Source organism: Anomalospiza imberbis, chromosome 9, assembly GCF_031753505.1.
Source record: "Anomalospiza imberbis isolate Cuckoo-Finch-1a 21T00152 chromosome 9, ASM3175350v1, whole genome shotgun sequence".
NCBI classification, from domain to species: domain Eukaryota; kingdom Metazoa; phylum Chordata; class Aves; order Passeriformes; family Viduidae; genus Anomalospiza; species Anomalospiza imberbis.
The window spans coordinates 6414164-6437523 of record NC_089689.1 but is presented as its reverse complement, the minus strand read 5'-3'; the positions used below and the strand labels follow the sequence as shown (position 1 = coordinate 6437523).

Sequence of the window (23360 nt, the reverse complement as noted above, 5' to 3'; positions counted from 1 at the left end):
AGTGTGTGTTGCTCACTTATTTCAGATTGGACCCAGAGTGTGTTTTAGGGGCCAGCTGAGGTTTATGGAAGGTTTGGGAGGAGAAACAACATCACATTTCCAGACTGGTGCAGGTGGGGAAAATTTCCTCTCAACAGTGGCTCATGGCTTTTTTCCAAGTGAAAACTGTAGTTAAAAGTATTGGTTGAAATATTTCTAAAGCCAGTAGATTTTTCTTTACAGAATATTTCGTGTTAATAATCAATGATTATGGCACATATTCCATCTGCTTTCATATTATCTTTTACAAACACATAAAAAGAGAGATTTCCAGAAAACAATATTATCTTAAAAAAAAGGGGCGATAAAGAAATCGCTCTGTTTCTCACCATAATATATTAATTTGTAGGAGCTGAAATTCCCTCATAATCATAACAAACTGAAATTGCTCTTTGTGTGGCCATCAGGAGTGAATCTATATTTCTAAAGCTTTCATTTCTGAGGGTGGTGGAAATCAGACTTTGTTCTTTGTGCACTGAAATATAAACAAATATTGTGTATCAATTTTTAACTTTTATTTGTTTCACAGGATAAGGCTCATAAAAATATCTCTTACTCCACTTGCTAATATCCAAGGTAGGTGAAGAAGCATTAAGACAGAGCACATAAACACAGCAGAAATGTAAATGAAAGAATTCTGGGAACAACTGCTGCCTGAAGACATCCCCACCACACAGTGATATATATTTCTTCAAAAATAACTTGAGGATCTTTTTCTCTGCCTCCTGCACATTATAAAACACTCAGGGAAATATAGATGAAGTCCTGGAATGCATTTAGATCATTATTTGCAGTGACAACAATGCAATTCTCTGAACAGTGTGCATGTCATATATACAGAGGCAGTGGAATAAATAAGGCATCTATTGCATTAGAAAAAAACTACATGTCATCATTCAGGGGCTTGGGAGAATAATGGGGACAGGGAGAAATCCCCTCAAAGAGATTATGAGAGTAATTGAATTGATTGATTGAATCGAACGGACGCTGAGGATAGTTGGTGAAGATTCAGAGAATAATTGCAGGCAATAATTTTGTTTTCTGCAATGCAATATAGTGTTATACAAGTGTATCAACAATGGGGTAAACAAATCTTTATAAGCCACTGCCCTCAGTGAAGTGCCACTGTCAGGGCAAAGTCTTTGCTTGGTACAGGGCTCACAGAAACACTGAATAGTCCCTTTGAACTCTGAGGAGTCATGGAATCATCCAGAGCCACCCCTGCCACGGGCAGGGACACCTTCCACTAGCCCAGATTGTTCCAAATGCCATCCAACCTGGCCTTGGACACTTCCATGGATCCACAGTTTAACTTCAGTGTCTGAGAAGGTTATGCCATTTCCAAGAACCTGCTGATGGCTGGGTTTGTTTTCACTCTTAAAGACATTGTGGTGTGACAACAAACTCCAGGGATCACAGAGCAGAGGGGTCCTCATGGCATCGGGGTGTGCCCGGCTCAGTGGAGAAGTGACAAGGCCAAATCTCACTGCACTGACCACTCCTGTTGTCCTTTATCAGCTGTGGAAGAATCAGGAATGGAAAGCTGGAATTTTTGGGTTGGAAGTGGCCTATGGCAGATGAGAATTTCATGTCCATTTTAAAAGAGAGAAGGGCTGGGAAAGCAAGAAGCAAAGTCATTAAAAAGGATACAACACTGCCATGCTTCGTGTCTGCACGCCTGGGGGTCATTAGGCCTGTGCTAATCATTAGGGCTAAGGTTCATTAGACAGCACTAATGATGCTGATGCACTGAGGACTGGATTAAGGACTGATCCACCCCAAAAATCTGTACCTGCAACATTTGGGCCACTTGGACTCTTCCACCTACAGCACTTGTGGTGGTTCTGCCAAAGTCTGCAGCACTGTCATCCTGGGACCAGCCGAGTCTCATGGCACAAACCAGAACAAACAAACCCCCACTCAAGGGCAGTCAAAAACCATTCAGCAGCAAACCTTTTTACCAGCAGCAATTTGTCGAGTTCCATGTCTGTCATGCTGGAAACAGCTTGCTTTGATTGAATTAATTTTTTGGGGATGTGATTAGCAGTCACTGACATGAAATCAAGTGTGATAAATATCAATAATTGAATGTTGGATCAGTTTTCCTAGGACAGCTTAATTCCATTCACCCTGATTTGAAGACCTCACCCTTAATAATATTTTGTCTGTGTTTCTTTATAAATTGTGTTTTCACCAATCTTGATATTAAAAAAAGCCCTTTGTAATAAAGTGCCTGAGAAATCCTGGCTGCTTTACAGTATTTGTCTGGCCTACTTTGGAGATTAGTTTAATTTAGGTGATATTTGATTTCCCTGCTTCTGGTGGTGTGATTTTTTGTTTTTCTTCAGTTTCTCTTTTTTTTTTTTTCCTGCTTCTTGTGGAGATTAGATTTCTATAAACATGTTATCCATAACATAAATCAAAGAAGCTGGAAATAGTAATATAGTATGGTCATGTATATTCATAGTTGTTTGATGAAGGAAAGATATTAACATATTTCTAGATTCTCTGTCATTCCCTTCATTTTTTTTTTTCTGTAAAAAGAGAAAGAAGGAAAATGTTCTGGTAAATTCACATATCTCGGAGAATAAAATTATTAAAACAGGTAGGGCAAGAAGTCTCCTTTTCTCTCTAATTTGGTGATTTGTAAATTAGTGAGAAAAAAGCTGGTGTTTTTTTGGTTCTGTTGTACAATAGTGAAGCAGATTTTACTCTTCCAATTAAGTGCAGTTTTTCCTTGTCCCCTTTACATGGAGAATTTAAGTGCTTTGGAAATCAGCACCAGCAGCACTTTGGGAAGCAGGAACACCTCTGGTGCTGCAAGGAGAGCTCACAGCAGCTCTGCACACTCTGTCAGGTGCATTTTAGTCCTTCCAGCCATCTCCTGCCAGGGTAATTCCTGATGAGTTCCTTATCTGCTGCTTTGGGTTATAGCTGAGACAGCCCTTTCTGCAAGCTCTGGGCAATCTGCTTATCCAGGAGAGGGGAGAATTCTCTTACCTGGAGAATTCAGAGCTCATCCTACCCTGGGCTCTTGCATGGTTTTTGTATTTAACAGTCACACCAGAGATAAATCTCTCCTGGTGCTACACCCTCTGTTCTCTCACAAGGTGATAGAATTACTGCTCACCAAGTCATGTAAGTTCTTCCTTAATTTAAAATTAGGGTCATTCTTCCTTTCTTTACAAAATCTCAGTTGTTCGGATCGACCTGATGAAGGTGCCTGAAAAAGCTCAAGTTCTCCCTCATGCCTGAAGATCTCGTGTGAGCTGTCCCAGAGCTTTCCCTTGGTCAGGAGATCCCAGTTCCTGGATCCATCAGGGTTACACACAGGCCTGTCTGTGCACTGAGCCTTCCACATGCCCTGCAATGGGATGCTGGGCTGTGCAAGGCGAGGTCAGCACCTCTGAGAAGCTGGATTTACTCTTCCTACACAGAAAAATGCCAGTTCAGGCTTTTTAGGGCTCCTAAGGAGTCCCACTGGAGACAGAGGGAAAGGGGTTTCACTGGATATGAATGTTGAAATGGCTTAAATGATTGCTGAAATCTTTGCCTTATTTATTACTGAAGCTAAATCAACAAATCTCAGCAGACCACCTTTGAGCTAAATAAAACCATAGCTTCCCCTCTTCTTTAAATATTTTATACTTAAAGCAGATGAAACTGATTTTTTTTTGCAGTGGCTTTGGTTCTGTCTGAGGTGGAGCAGATCAAAGGTGAGATTTTCTGTCTGTGGGAGATTTGCGATTCGACAAAAAAGGGGGAGAGGTCATTCCTGCATCTGTGAATGAAAAATTGGAGTTCTGAAAGTTTCCCAAAGAGGGGGAAAAGAGAAAAAGATAAAAGAAGCTTGGAAATAAATGAAATTGTAAAGCCTGCAGTGAGCTGGAGGCTGTGCCCAGGCTCTGGGGGTGCCCTGCTCAGCCCCTCTCTGTTCTGTCATCGTCCCCAGCCCAGGGCAGCAGCCAGGACAGCCAGGACAGGAGATTTTGGATTCTGCTCCAGCATCAGCCATACCTTCAGACCTTGGGAATGTGCCAGGAACTCTCCAGGTTTCTGCAAGCTTGAGAGGTAGGAGGGAAGCCCTGATTAACCCAAGGTTCCTTTGCAAGTCTTTCATCACTGCCTTGTTGAATGAGATAAGTGAAGTGAGACTTAGCACTGTAAGCTTAGATAAGCCTGAAGAAAGGAAAAACTGACAATTACCAGCTTGATCTAATAATGCAGTAATGTGAGAAACTGAAATAAATACACAGGAAAACAATATGAGGCAATGGTGATACTATAATTAAGTAAATAACTTAATACATACATGTTTAATTAAAACCCCCATTTATCTGAGAACACTCTCTCTGTTTGGAACAGCAATTTGAAATCACTAAAGTTCAAGCTGAACAATATAATTTTCATTTAATAGTAATCTTGGACCAGCACATTGAAGACATTCATTCAGCACAGTGGAAATTAGATTTTCAGGGAACTGTATTACGGGTTGTCTCTTAGATCCCAAACTGTGAAATCGTGGATCATGGAAGCCCAGCATATAATTACCCTGGTTGCTTAATGCAGTGTCCCAACTCTGGAATGATATTGTGAGAGTTTCTATTTGTAATCTCTACAGCTTGGAGAAAACCCCAAATTTCATTCAAGATGGAATTTGGAATTGTCAAATTTAATTTCAAAATACATTCACATTGAATAAAATCAAAGTAAATATGTTGCTCTGTGTTTCCTTTGATATTTTATTCAGTTTATTTATAGAAAGTTGGAAAAATATTATAGTAATGAAAAATTACCCCTTCCCTTCCCTTCCCTTCCCTTCCCTTCCCTTCCCTTCCCTTCCCTTCCCTTCCCTTCCCTTCCCTTCCCTTCCCTTCCCTTCCCTTCCCTTCCCTTCCCTTCCCTTCCCTTCCCTTCCCTTCCCTTCCCTTCCCTTCCCTTCCCTTCCCTTCCCTTCCCTTCCCTTCCCTTCCCTTCCCTTCCCTTCCCTTCCCTTCCCTTCCCTTCCCTTCCCTTCCCTTCCCTTCCCTTCCCTTCCCTTCCCTTCCCTTCCCTTCCCTTCCCTTCCCTTCCCTTCCCTTCCCTTCCCTTCCCTTCCCTTCCGTTTGTTTAGGATTTTTATGTGTTTGGTTGCTTGTTGTGGATTTTCCCCCTCCTTAACAAACCATTATGGAAGACCACATGCATTTTACCAAATGCTTCCAGAACCAAAGGCCAAACAAAATTTATCCATGAAAATGCTGATAATAGGAAAAAATGAAAATTACAATTTCAGAGTGCAACAGGGTGTGAAGGAAGCTGGATTTGTGGAATGATGTTTTCCAAGGCATTTCTGATCAGTTCCAAGAACAGCTTGGGGCTTAATCACTTAATTATCTCATCACATTCATTCTTTTCATACTTTCACAGATATTTTTCTCTTTGTCTCTGTTTTAATTTTGCAAGAATTAGAAAAAGGCTTATAGAATTAAAAACTTGGCTTCAGCTCTCATAGAAGCTTCTAGAATGTGATGTTTTTCCTTTGAAAGTCATCAAGCTTGACCTCAGCTTTCTTACCAGAACTCTTAATCCACTTACTGGAAAGAATGAGACATTTCACTGACTTTTCTTTTATTGGAGTTTCCACATGTCCCTTCTTGTTTTCTCAGCTGGGCACTTAAGCTGCTTCCCAGGAAGTTGTAAATGTCATTTGGTCAATGTTGCTTTTGGATTTTCAAGTTTTTGATAGCTGCAGTTATTTGGAAGGTGTGGACCTTCCAGAGTGTGGTGATGGAGCCAGTGGAATTACAGACTGGATTGAGTTGGGAGGGACCTTAAAGAACACCCTGTTCCACCCCTGTCATGGGGACACCTTCCACTAGCCCAGGTGGCTCCAAACCCTGTCCAAGCTGGCCTTGGACACTTCCAGGGTTCATTCTTCCACCTTGTTACTTCCTTGTACCAGCTTGTTCTTCCCACTGTGGGAATTTTGAATTAAATATATCATAGCAGACTTCCATGTGTTCATATCACAAAAAATAGAAATGAAAGGTGGAAATGCTGCTGCTGGTGGTGGTTCTGGTGAATGAGTGTTCCACAGAATCAGACTGAGCAGGAGGAAACAGCTGTCTGTGCATGGGAAACTCCTGCTGAATTGTGAAAACAGGAATTCCTACCCTAGTGAGCAGTTGGGTAGTAAAGCCATCAGATCCAGTGAAAAGTCAGGAATAACTTGGGAGTCCAGCTGGAGCCTGGCCAGTGCTTTTTGGGAAGACTTTGAGGTACTGTAGAAGTCTATGCTTTTGATGATTAACTGTGTCCTGGACAAAGTAATTCCTTCAAGGGCTGTCTCCTTGATTTCCAGCTCCAGCAGAACTTCCTCAAACTGGGAGATGTTTTGGAGCAGTTTGCCATTCCCGTTGATTTATGGGAACAAAACAGAGCCTTGGTAAAAATGGTGGGAAAATGCACATGAATTGCTGTAATCTGGGCTCCTCTTTACACAAAAATTACTTTCTGTTTGAAACAGGAATTGGAGATTTAATAATCTGTGTTTTAACAGACCTGAGGCATCCAGGAAATTAACTGTACTCGTTTTGTCCTCTGTTGTGCCATGAAAATAAAATGTGTGGAAGTTGAAGGCTTTGGTGCTGGCAGACTCATGGAGACAGTGTGAGTGTTGCTTATGTTTAAAGCTGATCACTGTTTTATTTGGGATTTTTTTTGTGTTAAAAACTTAAACTTTAAAAAGAGGCTTCTTTTGATGAATTTCCTGTTCTGTGTTCAGGTTTCCTCACTTTGTTTAACACATTCTTTCAAGATGTAAACCCAGTTCTTAGTGGAAAACAAAAGGAAAAATAAAACATAGTATCAACAAATTTTAAATTTAGTTGAAATTAAATGTTTCAGGGGATCCAATACAACTTGAGGGAACTTTAGGTCTGAAATATCTCAACTTTTGCCTTTTGTCACAGTTCAGGGTAGATTTTCCTCCCAAAGTTCTTGTAGAGCTTGTGATGTGTTTTTGCCGTGCTTCATTTAATAATGTTCTAACCTCAGATGGTCCCCAGATTTAATTTTTGTTTCAGAGGATTTGTAGAAGGAGCAGCAGATGTTCTAAATTCCATTTCTTTGGAAACTCTATTATTTCCTTGTCATCTTGGCAACTGGTTCTTTATTAGCTTCTCTCTCTTTCCCTAAACAAGCCCAACAGCCCCGAGCCCCCAACATTTTCATGACCAGAAGAATTCCACCCCACTTGAGGCCTCACTGTGGAATGGGAAAAAGCTCCATTCAGTGGAGACATTCTGCTGAGTTTTCATTAAATTTCATGGTAGGATTCCAGTTAGTTTTCAGCTGGGGCTGAAAGATCTTGTGTAGCTGCTAAAACCTCAGGGAGATAACACCTCCCTGGTCCCCCAGCACAGCCAACCCGGGCCTGGTTCTTGCTGAAAATCTGCTGCACCTGTTCTCATGAAACTGAGAATTTTCAAAATGTTTGGTGCCAACTGTAGGTCCTTCTTTTTGCTCTATAATATCAGGTGGAGCTGATGAAGTACAATTATTGGGGTGGTTCTGATGAGGAAAGTCCTGCATGTGTCAGTATTTGGATTAAATTAACTGGATTTTCTTTTTTTATTATTATTTAAAAGAAAACACCATTTTTCTTACTGTCTGTGTATTTTAAAACACCATAGTGAGTGAGATAGTAAAATCTCTGGGAAGCATTTGGTCTAAATGACTGGCACGTGGGTTGTCACTAGAGGACACAAGGAAAAACGACGCACCACAGCTGTGGTCACGATGAAGAGACTAACTTTATTTCCTCTGAATCCAACATTTATAGTATTCCAAAGGTGCCAGTGGATTGGAGGGTGAACGTGCCACCTCTCCAACGACACTGGACAAACTACCAGTGCATCAAATTTCTCCGCCTCTATGAAGGAATGCAAAACAATAGGTTATTTACAGAAAGTTGTGTGAGAAAGTTGTCTACAAGAATGTAAACTCAGAAGGCTTTAGAAAATCTTAAAAAATCAGGGCAACAGTGGGGAAACAGATTTTCTGTAAAAAAATTAATTTATTTAAATCAACCTGTGCAACCAAAGTCATGCACATCACTGGGAGCATAATACCCATGAAATCACTGCTTACCACAACCAGAACAACACTGGGCCCTCAAGGCTCCTGATTCCCTGTGCATGTGGAGCATTTCAGGGACAGAATTAGGGATGGGAAAAGAGCAAAACAGCTGAAAAAATCTTGGCTGATTCTCCTGCTTGAGTGGCTTTTCCAGCCATGCTAAAATAATGCATATTTAAATGTCTCCTATTTTGCATCAAGCTGATAACTGTATTAATAACATTCACTTTCTTTAGTTTTTGATTACTTCTCCTAGGTGTTAGTTATTGTATCTTATTGCACTTTTGGAAAGAATCTCTGCAACAAGCTGAGCCCTGTAAAACAACATCAAGAGAGTTTGGGCACCAAAATAACTCTTTTACATCAAGAAACATGGGACCAGCAGAGACATTTAGCTCTGCAGCACTACCCACAGCCAGCCAGCACCTCAGATAATTGCTTGCACGGCTCTATCCATAAGGGAATTTGATTTTATCACTGCTTTCCTTGCTAACATCCCCCTCTGCTCCAGAGTTGCTAACCACCATTTCATCTCAGATTGTCAAACTAATTAATGTAATTAAGTTAAACTCAGGCTGCCACCTACAGCTGTAGGTGGCAAAGCCATTTTTAAGGAGTTTGCATCTTTGTTCCACCACATCTGAGGCAACGTTTCTTAAAATATCATTGGCATCTTCTCTTGGAGGAGGAAAAGCCAGAGTGAGCTTCTTGTGCTGGAGCTCTGCTGAGGGACAGCACCTCTCGTGTGCCCCTTGCTCTGATTTTGGGCAAAGGAGGCACATCAGACTTGGGATGAAGGTGATCTGCAGAGGTTTGGTCAGCTCTGAGCTTTGCCTGCTGGCTAAAATGTCTTGGGGAGGAAAGGAAGGACGGGGTTCCCATGAGCTGTGAGGGCCAGAGCCCTTTGGGCGATTGGGTGCTCTAGCCCCTCTCAGCTGGGGAAGGCACAGGGATGTCACCTTTTCTAGGAGAGGACACAGCTTTAAGCCTCTTCCCACCAGGGAATGGACAGCATGGATAGCAGGATGCTTTACAGCAGGGACAGCAGGATACATGGGAAACTGGAGTTTTGGGGATGGTGATGCCACTAAAGTGGTGTGATCTTTCTGTCAGGAACAGTCAGGGGGCCCAGATCATGGAGAACTCACAGTGTTCCTCAGTTTTCTTTCACTGGCATTTAACCTATAAAAATGCTATCTCCAGCTGTATGCTTTGGTATAAAATGGGGAAAAAAAAGAAGTTTAACAGCCTTCTGCAATTTCTGTTGCCTTCCCATCTGTCAAGGATTTCTTTTATATGGAGCTTGCTGGCTTATACGAGTCACTGGGGAGGCTCTGCCTTGATTTATGTTTCAGTGTCATAAAGCAGGGTGTGCTCAATCCAATGCTAATAAAAGCTAATGACACAAGTAGAACAATAGAAGGTGGGACAATGCTAATGTTACACCTTTCTGAGAGCATAGAAATAAACCTTCCTCAAGTTTTCCACCTCCCAGTGTGGGCTTCCCCCCAACAACTCAAGGTTACATTTACATCTTTTTTAAAGGTTTGCTATTTGTGCTGAATTCCTCATCACAGAGGAGGATAGTGGTGCACGTGTGTTTTTTAATCACTTACTGATTTGTTCTATGTGAAACTTTTCAATTGTTCTAGCCACAAAGAAAACCCTCACTTCCATGCAAATATTTCCTGGGCTTTGGTAGCTGAAAATCTGGTCATCTTCCTGATTTTAGGATTTAAAGCCAAAATGCTGTCCTTTCTCCACAGGAAAATGGGGCAAGGAAGTTCCATCCTGTAGCTAGGAGTAATTCCCAGCTCCTGCCTGTTGGTACAGTGCTGCACAGACATCCTTCACTTATTGGGTCTGGCAGGGGAGAAGCTGAGCAGAATTTCAGGTGTCAGGCACAATTAGGTGTTAATTAAAATGATCCATTTGCCTGTCCCCCAAGGTCCCCTGCTCCTGCTCAATGACAGCATGCAATAAAAATAAAGGGGCACGTTTATTTTCCAGCTGTCCCCGTGACAGGGCAAGTGCATTTCTGGTTATCAGTGGGTGACTGTGACAAATCTCCTGTGACACAGGGAGAGGGAAATCTTGTGACTCCCCCTCTAATAATTCACTTTTCACTTTTTTTTTTTACTAATTCTTGGGCAACTTGTGCTGGGAGATTCTGCTGAAAGGGGTTCACAATGTACAGAATCCGTGAGTACTCAGCACTACACACATAGTATCTAATTGCCATGTAATTAGTCTGATTTTTCATTACCCCCACAGCAGGGAATTTTTGGCCTCTATTGCTTTTTAGAATGAACCATTGCTTGAGTTCTTGTCTTATTTTTTGCTTTCATTCTTTTCCTTAAGGTTTAAAAACTTTAAAAAATATTTTGAACCCTCTAAACACGAATATTTTCCTCTTGAGTTGCTAAGGATTGCCATTTGAAATATTTCTTTCCTATATTTCCATTTTTTCTTATCTTCTGTGGCATGAACTCCGATATATTTGCACAGCTTAAAATCCCACCGCACCCACAACCAGCATGAATGCAGGGTATGACTTGTATTTAGGAGTAGGAAATGATCAATTCCTGCCCAAAGCCATAAGAGAAATATTCTTATCTTTCCCACTGGGATTCAAAGCCCAGGAGCAGAACAAAAAACATATGATTTATGTGAATAATCACAATTTTCTGCTCCAGCTGGAGGGTGGATTACTTGGTACTGAAGAGTGACAATTTTTTGTCTTTGGGTCAAAGAAAAGGAGAAAAAGTTGTAAATGAAGGGAAAAAATTAAAGGAAAAGAAAAAAATGTTATAAAACATTAAAGAGAGTAGAGTTTGAGCTGGCTTAAATCTGCTTAGTGATATTACAAGCTGAATATTAAGCTAAATTCATCACATAAATGTATGTTCACCCAGTTTTTTGGTGGGATGGGAGTTGTGGAAGAATGGGAATGACAAAATAAGTTTTCCATGACTCTTTTTTGTTTTTGTCTCCTAAACTCTGTATGTCTCATTATCTTCCCCCTTGAGCACTCCCTTCCAATCTCCCACTCCTTTTATCATAGTTTAGTGTTCTCCAGGAGTTTGCTTTCCAGTCCTACCCTGCTCCTACCTCCTCCTGGCCTGTGTCTCCTTGGATGATTCACCCACTTCTGCTGTGCCATGTTCCCCCTGCATCCAGATGCATCTCAGTTTGCACCTCCAGCTCTAATTCTGTGTCACAGCTGATCCATCAGCATTAATCCAAGGCCATAAATTAATTACAGATTCATTTGTCTCTCAGCTGGCTCTCCTCCACTCTGCATCCCTGGGTCCTTCCTCTCCAGCCATGCTGGGGACTTGGCCCATGAGGTTCTTGTGTCCTTCACCCCATCCCTCTCCCTTTGGGCTCTCATTTCTACTGGGATTTCTCCATTCCCAACTACCCATTCCTGACCTAAACCATATCCATGACTTTTTATGAGTTTGGTGTCAAGTAGGGAACTTATGTGGGGCAGAAATTCAACTCCTGTTGGCACAGCAAATAAAATGGGGAGTACTGAATCCCAGCAGATGGGAGAAGATGTCATGGCAGTGTAAAACAGGCTGAAAACATTTGGGGACAATGACTTAGATATTCAGAACTGTGACAAAGCTGAAGCAGTTGATGCCATTGCAGAGCTGATGAGATTTGCTGTTTCAAAGTTCTGGTGTTCCAGGCAAATCAAATGTCAGAGAAAGGGAGGAAACTGTTCACCAAATATTTACTGCTGGGAACAAATCACAAGGTAAAAGATGGTCAAAAGCCACCAAAATAAAGTCAAATTACATCAGCAGGAGAAACTTCAATTTACTTTTTTGTCTGATGCTTAGGAACAAACACTGATGAAGGAGGAAACGCTTAAAATCTTTATGAAAATCAGTTCTGTACGAAATTGCCTTCTTCTGAGTGTCTCTCATCTGTGTGTTTGTGTTAGGATTAAAATTTTGCCTTTTCTCTTTTTTTTTTTTTTTTTTTTTTTTTTTTTTTGATCAATCATAAGATGTAAGAACAACCACATCAGCAGTTTTGTCAGCAGAGAACTGAAGAAAATATTCAAACATGTACTTAGCCTCAGCCTCGATGATATTTGAGGGTAGTTAAAAAGGCTTTTCAGGGAGAAATCCGATGCAATTAACCAGCTTCCGATCTGCCTTATCAGCAAATCACATATTTGTGTGTGGAGACAAATGCTGACACGCAGCTCTGGAAGTTTACTGAGTTTACTGCTAGACTGAACTGAAGAGATTAAAAAGGCGTTTGAGGCAGAATCTGCAAAATGAGCCTGTTGATGAAAAAAAGAATGGGTTCACTCTCCCATTTCATCAAACAGATGAAGGTGTAGAGATCTACAAGGGAGATGGAGAGGGACTGTTTACAAGGGCTGGAGTCGCAGGAGAAGGGGAAATGGCTTCCCACTGCCAGAGGGCAGGGTTAGATGGGATATTGGGAAGGAATTCTTCCCTGTGAGGGTGGGGAGGCCCTGGCACAGGATGCCCAGAGAAGCTGTGGCTGCCCCTGGATCCCTGGAAGTGTCCAAGACCAGGCTGGACAGGGCTTGGAGCAACCTGGGACAGTGGAAGGTGTCCCTGCCCATGGCAGGGGATTGGAAAGATGATTTTTAAGTTCCCTTCCAACCCAACCCATTCTGAAATCCCCTGATTCTATGATCCAGCAGAGGTGGTTCGCTGATACCACAGCATCCATTCCTGCTTTCAGGGAACATTTAAGGGTCACTTTTTGGATAAGAGTGGTTCTAATTTAACTTTTGATTATGTCTGTATTTATTTTAACTCTGCAGACATCTGTACAGTCCCTCCTGCTCCCAGACATCATCCTGGGCCGGGTGCTTCAGGTTGCCCCAGACTCATCACCCCAGAAGGCACAAAATCCTTTGTACTACCTGTGAGCCTTGGACAGCAAAGTTGTCTTTGTCTGCCTTGGTGGCACTCGAGGCTGTTGTCACAAATTAATTAAAGGTGTGATGTGAACACATTAATTAAACCCCATGAACACCTGCATGGATCCTCTCAGTCATAACTCATATCCCGTTAAATTGCTTTTCCATAGTAACAGACCTACTTTGGGACTGAGCAGTCCTGAAAAGGGCCCTCCTGAAAGCAGCCAGGAAAAACCCCCTCCCTTGCAGGGGCTTTGGCTTGGCCATGGCCTTGGAACAGGGCCCAACCTCATCAAAAACTATGAGAATGTTTTAAGCACACTTGGGACAAGATAATTTCAAATGAAGGTGACACTTGTGGTCTGAGGCAGCCAGTGAAACACCATGATTTGGAGAGGACTCTGCTTGGGGACTGAAGATTTAGTGGCATGTCAAACTCAAAGTCAACACAGCAGAATTTAATGCTGTGTAAATGGGAGCCAAAGACAAAGCCCTCGTGAATCCACGGGATAGATGGGCACGTCTCCCACAGCTGCCCTCTCCAGCACCAGGACTTTGCTCAGAAATAACCATTATTCCTAGCAAAAAGAAAACACTATTGATTTTCAGTCCTCACTGAAGCTTTCTGAAGTATTTTTTACATGAGAGAGAAAGCCTTTGCGGTTTTTAAGTTAAAATTATCCTTTTTTCTTTTTCCCCTCCTTAAAAATCTGGTCAGGTGAAATTGTGAGCACAGCCAGAAGTGGATGTATTTCAGACTGATCCTTGAAGGAAGGAGGAAGTAAGAAATGGCAAATCCATGCCACAAAAAGATGTGCAGGGCCCCAAACGGCTGGAATGTCTCTGACAGTCAGTGACACTTCTCCTCAGGGAGAATATAGCTTTGCAATAGTCACCCTGAGCTCCCTCTCATGGAATGCATTGGCTACCTTTAACTGCACGTTGTGATTTCACCTGGCAGCTTTCAGCTCTCCCCAGCAGCTGAAGGATGTGGATAAAACATGGGGAACACTGCAAGAAAACAAAGCTGTCTGTTGTAATATTTGAGAGCATTTTTAAGGTGAAGTTTCTGTGATGCTTTAGCGCAGCAGCGCTCGGTGAAAATGGAGAGGTGTTTTATTTATGAGTTTCAATGAAGTTAAGGTTGCTTCTTCCTCTTTCTTATAAACTAGACAGTCTTAGGAGTAAATAACATCCCATGCTGGGGAAGTGTAAGATAAATGCTTCTTCAAACCAGGGCATTCATCCTGGTATGGATTTTTTATTCCTTTTTAACATGTGTGATGCATATTCTCTATTTCCTCTCAGCCAGACTTCTCTCTTGCACCTGTCTTTCATTTCAAAGACATCCTATTTTCCCCAGCTTCACATCTATGTAGTGTCTGCTTGAAAAGTGTCTGTGTTCACATTAGCTTGTTGACTTTGTTCCTGGTCTTTTACTGCACAAAAATTGTTAAACATTCCTGAGAACACACTAATTATCACTGGATATAATTATTTTTAAATCAGATGTCATTTATTCTGTTTGTTTTTGTTTTTGTTTTTTTTTTTTTTTTTTTTGATCAGGAAACAGTTTCAACAAATTGCTTGGAGGATTTATTTCAATTAAACTTTTTTTTGAAAAACTTTAATCAAAAATTAATCCTTGATGAAGAAAAACAAAGAACTAAGCAAGCTAAATGCTTGTATAGTTTAAACAGCCTCAGCAGTTCTCAGGGCTGAGAAGACTTGCCTCGTTTCCATGTTTTCTTGCTTTCTTTTTCTTACTGAAAATAAAGGAAAAGAGAGAAAAGCTGAAATGACAAGCCTAAGTGCCTATTTGTTGATGCTTCCATCGTCTTGCTATGCTACCAAAAAAAAAAAAAAGAGAAAAAAAAAAACCTCATATGAAGTCTTGTGGCAAGAAGCCCTTTAAAATGAAACTAAATTAAGTTGTTTGAAATGTGACCTTTGGCAAAATACTCCGGTTCTTCTCATCCCCTTTCCATTTCCCCACCTCAGTGTCGCTCCCATTCCTAGAGCACAGCTAATTTAGAGCATCTGCCTCTGAACATGATGAGGTTGTTATGGAGAGAACTGCTGTGATGGGGGATATTTCTGTGGAAAAGCAGAATCCCTCATTTTTTCGATGGAAGCTGCAAGGTGACTGTGCCAAAGAGTTGAACTCCAGCACAGCTAGTTTGCTAGATCTGTTGGGAGTCTAAGGGATGTCAAACCCATGATCTGCTGGGCCAGAGATTGCCACAGATACTGCAGGAAAAGTGGGAGGATGAAAGCTGGACCAGAGGCAAAGAGACAAGGAGAGACAGCAGGGAGCATTTAAAGAGCTTCAAAAACTTATGAGGTAGAAGGTTCTGGGGGTAGGAGCCATCCCTGGGAAGGCTGCTGGTTAATTTGGGGTCTTTTGGGATATTCACAGCAAAAATGCTGGGGTATTTGGCTGGTTTGGAGGAGAGTGTCTCCATGGCAGTGATTTTATGTCTGACTGGTTATAGAAGTAGGTGACCACCAAGGAACTCTGCTTTTGGCACCAAGCTCACCTTGATGCTTTGGAAACTCCATTTACACCCTGAGGCAAAGCTGAGGTAGACCCAGAGGATCACCTTGGTTTTGGGGCTGCATTAGTGGTCATGTACATCAGTGCTGGTGGGTCACCTTGCTGCTGACGGTGACTCAGGAGTCAGGATGAATGCAGGTTCTTCTTTCTCTGGACACCCAGAGAAAGCAAAGCCAGGGGCAGGTTTGACTCGTTTGTATTCCAGAGCTATTTCCCAGACTGCACCCCTGACATCTGAGCAACCTCGACTCACTGAGGTGAAAAGCTCAAAGATTTGGAAAGAAAGGGTGTAATGAATGTTTTCCAAAAGCAGGGACAGCAGGAAGCACAGCTCTGCAGAAGGGCAGGAATCCACCTGAGTGGGTCCATTCCCAGTGTTTTGTGTGAAGAATGAATGAGCTCTTTCCCTTTCATAGATCACTTCAATGCCTCTCATCTTTCTCTTTCTACCCAAAGAGAAAAAATCTCCAAGACCAACTTTAGAGAGGTTGGTAGCACTCACAAACTTTTATCTTTCCTAGAATCAGGAGGAAACAGAAGTGTGAACTTTCTTTACAAATGTATTTTAAGAACTTGTCTTTAATCTTTCTGTCTTCCCAAGTTTTATAAATAGACCCATATTATCAATGTTGTGGTTTTTTTTTTCAGAAAGAAAACTTTCCATTGTTGCTATGCACTCCTTGCTAAGCTCTCTCTATTCTTACCCATATATTGTCTTCCACAGAAGTTTGGAAAGTTTTGGAGCTCTGACTTCATTTTCAATATGCCCTTTCCTGCTGCTGTGATGGCATAAGAGGAAATCTCTATGCTCAAAAGAGACTCAAAGCAACCCAAAGCTGTCCAGACTGCAGAGAGGCTCTAAACCTGGTAACCAAATCATCTGGTGCCTATGGGGATATTCTGACTGAGGGTGGACCTACAAGCGTACAGTTTGGAACACACAGGTCCCAGTCCTGCAGTTTTAAATGCAGAGTGCAGTCAGAGCCCCCCATTAGAGTCAATCCATATAAGTTTAGGTAAGTCTAAGTCTGTCACACTGATGCCATCTATTTTTATTTATGTTTGTTTCCCTTGTACCTCCATTTCATTTATTTTTCACAAAGTGATTCATCTATCTGTTTGTCTGAGATATCACATTTCTGCTAAGTCCAATTATTTGTGTGCATTTCTTTTTCTGCCATAGTTCTGTCCTCCCTGGTTTTGATCTCTTGCAGGAATACACACTTTTATTCCTTTCCTCTCTGGGAAAAAACTGTGCCTTAGAGCCACTAGACAGTAATTATGTGCATAGTGTACCATTTTCTCTTGCATTTAGAGTAGTTGCAGTGCTAAATAATATTTTTTATTTCTCTTTACTATTCAGGGAGCAGAGAGGATGAGCCTGGTGTGACCATCCCTGGGCAGTGGCAGATCAGAGGACAGACATGAGGCTCCTTGGCATTTCATTCCTGTGCTCTGTTAACCCTGGGAGCCAGCAGCAAACCCACAGATCTTTGCCAAATCCCATCTCTCTATTCCTTCTGGACAGCACCTCACTGAATGAAAGTATTTCTGAGTACAATGAGAATATTTCTTGGTCTGTTACATGAATAAAGCCAACACACCTGCCCTCCAAGCTCAGAGTCCACGTGAATGCACGAGTCTGCAATTTCATGTTTGAAGTGGTTAAAATGGGTGAAAACAGCCAAACTCCAATTACATTTCAGACAAAAAGCCTGATTAAGCTCTGTGTTTTCTGCTGCAGTAAAACATGTGAAATACAAAAATTCCCAAGAGGCAGGAAGCACAAAAATGCTGCTTCTCATTTATTTGCTTGGTGTGACGGCACAATTTAGAGTGGCTGTGCTGAGGCAGGGTGGAACAAAAGCTTTGCCCCCCTACCCTGCTCCTCAGTGCATCTTCCCAGCCCTGTTATGGATTTCATAATGGACCTGGAGATAATTTCAAGCTCCCGTTGATCTGAGATGAGTCAGACAAGCCAGCGCGATGATGAAGCAGGCGGTGAAATTCCGGCATGCGAGGGAGAAGATGAGAACTTGCTCATGCAGAGATATTCCCCACTCCCAGCAAACATGAAAATCTGGAGTTTGTTTTTCACAGGCCTTTGTGCAGCAAAAATAAATGATTTTTCCATTTACACCCCGTGTCTGGGTGAGCTTTGTCTCACACTGCTAAAATACCAGCTGGCTGACATTAAAAACCCTGAAATGCCATGGCAAATCTTCACTGCCCAAATTAATACTTTTCCATAGCTGTAAAACAAGAGGGTAATTGTTAAAATTACATGAACAATTCTGGCAGCAAATGTTTGTTGCACAGAGAAGCTGTGGCTGCCCCTTGATGCCTGGAAATGTCCAAGGCCAAGTTGGATGGGGCTTGGAGCCACCTGGGACAGTGGAAGTTGTCTCTGCCTGTGGCAGGGGATCCATTCCAAGACTCTGTGATACTGTGACTTGTTGGCTTTGTGGTCATGGTTGTTCCTGCACTTCACTGCGAGAAAACTTTGTCAGCATTTATTGACTCTTACTTCACCTCACCTGTCACACGTTTCTTATCTTGCCATATCATCCTATGATGCCTTAGTGCCCTGGCTTTTTGTGCAACTCTAACAACAGTTTCAAAGTGAGGTTTTTCACTTCTCACACCACCTCCCTCCTTCCCCCTACTCTGTTTTAGTGCAAACTCTATGATGCAAGAAAGGAGGAAAAGAAATTGAGTAGAAAATTTGTTTTTCAGTTTTCAAAGGCAGACACCAAAAGCTTTATAAAACAATCAGAAAGGAATGAAAGGACAGTCTGCCTTTGGAGAAGTTTTATTACACTGGGGAAAAAGCCCTGCCTTGTGCAATTTTCTGTAGAGTGATTCCATGCTGTCCAATTTGCCTGCTAACATTTTAATTGGATAATCCTACAAATGCTCAAGAACTGATCTGACTGCTCAAATAGGTCGAGTCAAAAATTGAAGTGGTATGGAGGTCTCTTGGCCTGACAGTTGAGCAAGTGAAGGAAAACTTTTCTCTGCATGTCTTCAGCTGTTTTTTCTATGATTGTCAGTGGCTTTTTCATGCCTGTTGACCACTGAATGTCTGAGACAAGAAGGAGGTGGTTTTTCCTGCCTTCTTTAGAGATTCCTCCTAGGATAAGGTCCAGGTTTTTGTGTTAGGTAGGAAAAAAATGAAGCTCCCTCAAGTTCAGTGCCTGCTGAAGAACTGCAAGAAACTGAGCAAATGACCTACTCTGCTTGGGCTTGACCATAAAATAAAGTTTCATTTCAAAACCTTAGAAGAAAATACATGAATTAGAAATATTTTTACATTTCTAGACCTTTTACTTGATACCTGATTCATCATAGAGTCATAGAATAGCGTGGGTTGGAAGGGACCTTAAAGCGCATCCAGTGCCACCCTCTTCCATGGGCAGGGACACCTTCCACTAGCCCAGGCTGCTCCAAACACCATCCAACCTGGCCTTGGACACTGCCAGGGATCCAGGGGCAGCCACAGCTTCTCTGGGCACCCTGTGCCAGGGCCTGCCCACCCTTACAGAGTACAATTCCTTCTCAATATCCATCTGATCCTGCCCTCTGGCAGTGGGAAGCCATTCCCCCTTGCCCTGCCACTCCATCTTTCCTGTTGGCTCCTTCTGGAAAGGCAAAATTAGATCACCCTGAAACTTCTCCTCTCCAGGCTGAACACTCCCAGTTCTCTAAAACTGACTAAACCCTGTGGTACAACACCAAACCCCAAAACAGCTGCTGAAATCTGCGGGTGAATACATGGGGGTTTTTTTGATTCTGCTCTGTTGCAGTTGCACTCCAAAAGCTGAAAAAAACCCGAACCAAATAATTCAGTGCTGCCAATTGAGAGGAAAAATTGTTATAATTTTGGGTGTATACACAGGTGCCAACTGGGAAGACACTCTCAGCTCTGGATGAGCCTATGGACAAAAAACCATATGTGGGCTACTGGATTCAGCATCCTCTGCTGCATCTGGCTGTTCCCCTTTTGGGGAGGAACATGCTAGATCAATAAAAAGTAGCCTTCTGTGTATCAACCCCCACCCATCCGTCTTGCTCAAGGTTAAGACTGAATTCCTTTATTTGGAATATTCTGTGGGGTTTGCTGGATGTGCACCTCAGTGTAGTTCATCCCATATAATAAAATAAGTGTAATTACAGCTGTAAATCACTTTATTAGTTCCTCTGCACACCAGCCAGTATGGGACATAGTAAAAACATCTGCTTTACAGAGATAACACATGTCCAGGTCTGCTGTTATTTTTTGTACTGTTATATATTTAATTCTGAGTATTTTTCTTTCCTGGTTTGGCAGCTGAAGTGGGAAGTAACCCAGTTTTTGCTGCTGTATTATTGACCCAGCTAAATCTTCTGCTTCAGCCACGACTGGTGTCTAGCCAGGATCCTACCAAGTGCTTTGTTTTATAAGTGCTAGAGAAATCTTCCTCTTTTTTATGTCTGACCAAAACATGGACTTAATGAGTCTGAGATAAAGGAATAAAGAGCTGGAAAAACCCTGCAGCTCCAAGTCCATGCCTCAAGCCCAGGGGCTGATTGTGCACCCCTGCAAAGCATGTGTGACCCTATAGACCTCTCCCTTTCCTGCAGGTAACAGATACTGGGCTTCTCTTCATTGCAACACTGCAGGTTTGTAAAATTAAAACCCCCAAGGGATTTATTTATGTCTCAGAAAAAAATTTGGGTTCTTAGCCCTGAGAAGTCTCATTTTCCAGGATGGTGAATGCCATGGAGGGATAAGCTCATTGCCCTGGGCCAAACTACACATGGTGGGAGATGAAACTCCTCTTCTACTCCTCTGGAAATGGATTTTGTGAGTCCTCAGCCCAGGCATCAATAGCAACGGCTGCCAGCTCCCCTGCAGTGCTCTTCCCACGGCTCTGCCTCTCTCCAGGCTATTACAGACAGGGAATTAGTTTGGGAAGCTGGTATTTATGCTGAAGTTCCTGAAAGATAGATTTGAACAGGAGCTCTTTGTGGCTATGTGTGTTCCAAGACTTCTGCAAATATCAGAGAAAGCTGGAGTCACGTGAGGAAGAGCCCAGAATGTTTAATTACTCATTTATTTAGTCTTGTGTATGGCTTGCTTCCAGAGTCCAGAGATCCTGAAATCCACTGCCGTGGCCAGACAGAAACCTCAATTCCACATAGGTTATGCAAAATTTCTGATAATTATCTCCTTGTTAAAAGGCTTGAACTTTCCTTTCCTTCCCCTTTTCTCCTTCCCTTCCTTTTTTCTTTCCTCTTCCTTCTTCCCTCTTCCCTCTTCCTTCTTCCTTCTTCCTCCATCCTCCTTCCTCTTCCCTTTCCCCCTCTTCCTTTCCCTTCTCCTCTTACTCTTATTTTCCTTCTTCCCTTTTCCTCCTTCCTTTTCCCACTTCCTCCTCCTTTTCCTTCTCCTTCTTTCCCTTTTCCCTTTCCCTTTTCCTTTCCAACACTTCCAGGGATCCAGGAGCAGCCACAGCTTCTCAGGCCAACCTGTGCCAGGGCCTCACCTCCCTCTGAGTAAAGAATGTCATTGTCTTCCATGGAACAGGCTCATAATCAGGAGGAAAACCTTGGGAATGTCCCAGATCCCACATATTTCCGCACATTTCTTTTCACAATGACTAAACTGAACTTTTCTAGAGGCTTTCAGAAAGAAAACCAGAGGCAGAAGATGCTGTCACGGAACATGGACAGAACACGACTTTGTGCTCCACACCGGGAGCTGAATTTCTCACATCAATTAAATAAAAAAGGAATAAAAAGCCTTGTTACCACAAGTATTGACATAATTTCTGCAAGTTCTCTATTTGAAGAAGGGAGATGTCCTTCAGACAGAAGGGCAAACTAAGCAAGAGTGGAAAATTATTTTAAAAGGACAGAGGAAGCTACTCCATCTTCAGGAGTTGAAATGGTGCATAAGATTTTGAGTTTTCCTTGGTAATTATTCAACTGTAACCTTCTCAATGCCTTGTCACTTCTTAATTTATTCTGTATTGTAAACACCTGCAGGCGCAGATGGCTGAGCTATTCTCTAAAGCTTTGGCTATTTTGCACTGCTAAAATGAGGTAGGGCACTGGTGCAATACAGATTAGGTTTGTTGTGGAGATCTGATGGAATATTCACTCTTCCACATGTATGAGTCTGTCCCAGCAAACTGGCTTAGGATCCTTCAGCACCCCCCTTCCCTTAGGTGTTTACTTTCTGGTGATTGAGTTATTTTTTTGTTAATATTTTATTTTAGTTTTTTTTTTTTTACCCTTGATTTGGGGTAGCAATATTTCTCTGGGTCAAATTTTGCTTTCTGTGCTTGCACAATTTTAGGCAAGGCAGCAGGACTCTGATTCTCATTCTCTCCCTGGCCTTTGTTATGGAATCATGGAACCCAGGTATGGTTTGGGTTGGAAGGGACCTTCCAGCTTATCCGCTGCCATCCCAGGCAGGGACACCTTCCACTAACCCAGGCTGCTCCAAGCCCTGTCCAATCTGGCCTTGGACACTTCCAGGGATCCAGGGGCAGCCACAGCTTCTCTGGGCACCCTGTGCCAGGGCCTGCCCACCCTCACAGGGGACAATTCCTTCCCAATATTCCATCTATCCCTGCCGTCTGGCAGTGGGAAGCCATTCCCCCTGTCCTGTTGCTCCTGATGAATTGTCCCTCCCTGGCTTTCCTGTAGCCCCTGCAGACCCTGGAAGGTGCTGTGATGTCTCCACACAACTTTCTCTTCTCTAGGCTGAACATTCCCAGCTCCCCCACCCCAGTTCCATAAGGGAGGTGCTGCAGCCCCCTCAGCAACTCCATGACCTCCCCTGGACTTGCTCCAGCAGTTCCATGTCCTTGTGTCTGGGTCACCAGAACCGGACACAGTGCTCCAAGTGGGGTCTCAGGAGGGCGGAGCAGAGGGGGAGAATCTGAAGTCCTATTTTAGCAAACAATGTTTAATGGATCTGTTGCATTTTCTGATAAGTAAAATGAGGGGGAAAAAAATCAATTCCCATCATTTGCTGCAGGCAGCCCTTGGAGGCTGTGACCTGAATTCCTGCAGAGCCAGGCAGGATGGACTTGGATCTTGACTAGTGATGGACATGGCTGCAGCATGGAGAACAACATCGATTTCTGTTACCTTTATCATTGTGCTCATCACAATCAAATCCCTCTCTATGCACCAAGGGCAAGGAAAAAAGGGATTAAAAGTCACTTCTGACCTCCACCAGTCAACTCCCTGTATTCCTTAGGAATGCTCATTCTCTCCCAATGGGTACCCACCCACTGGGAAATATGCCCTGTATATGGATTAAAAAGAATGGAAAATGTATTACAACAACAAAAAAAGGAATAAATTGTATTTTCCACAAAAATAACAAGATGTTGTGGGTTTTGCATAACATATTTACATTATTTTTATTAAATTACTCAAAACTAGCTGATAATTTATGAAGCCACTGAAAATAATGTCTTTAATACACAGTAACCATCTAAGAACAAGGAAAAAACCTCTATTTTTTCACAGATTAGAAGTACATTGTGTTTATTATGCTAATTTAGGGATTGGAGACAGCAAATTGAAGCATCATTTTTCCAGTTCATTAAGATTTGACTTTTGACTACTGCTCTGCAATTGATTAGTTTAATTATGCAGATACCAAATGTTCTGAAGGCCATGAACATGGCCACATTCTACCTATGATAAAATGTGCTGTTGGTA

The 23360-nt window shown here is 42.3% G+C and overlaps 1 long non-coding RNA gene across 1 annotated transcript; it reads left to right on the top strand.

Moving 5' to 3' along the window:
• The first annotated feature begins 351 nt into the window (after window positions 1-351).
• On the top strand, window positions 352-4802 carry LOC137479172 (uncharacterized). The gene is made up of 2 exons (XR_011002011.1): window positions 352-1595; window positions 3992-4802. It is a non-coding gene; the product is annotated as an uncharacterized lncRNA (long non-coding RNA).
• The last annotated feature ends 18558 nt before the right edge of the window (window positions 4803-23360 follow it).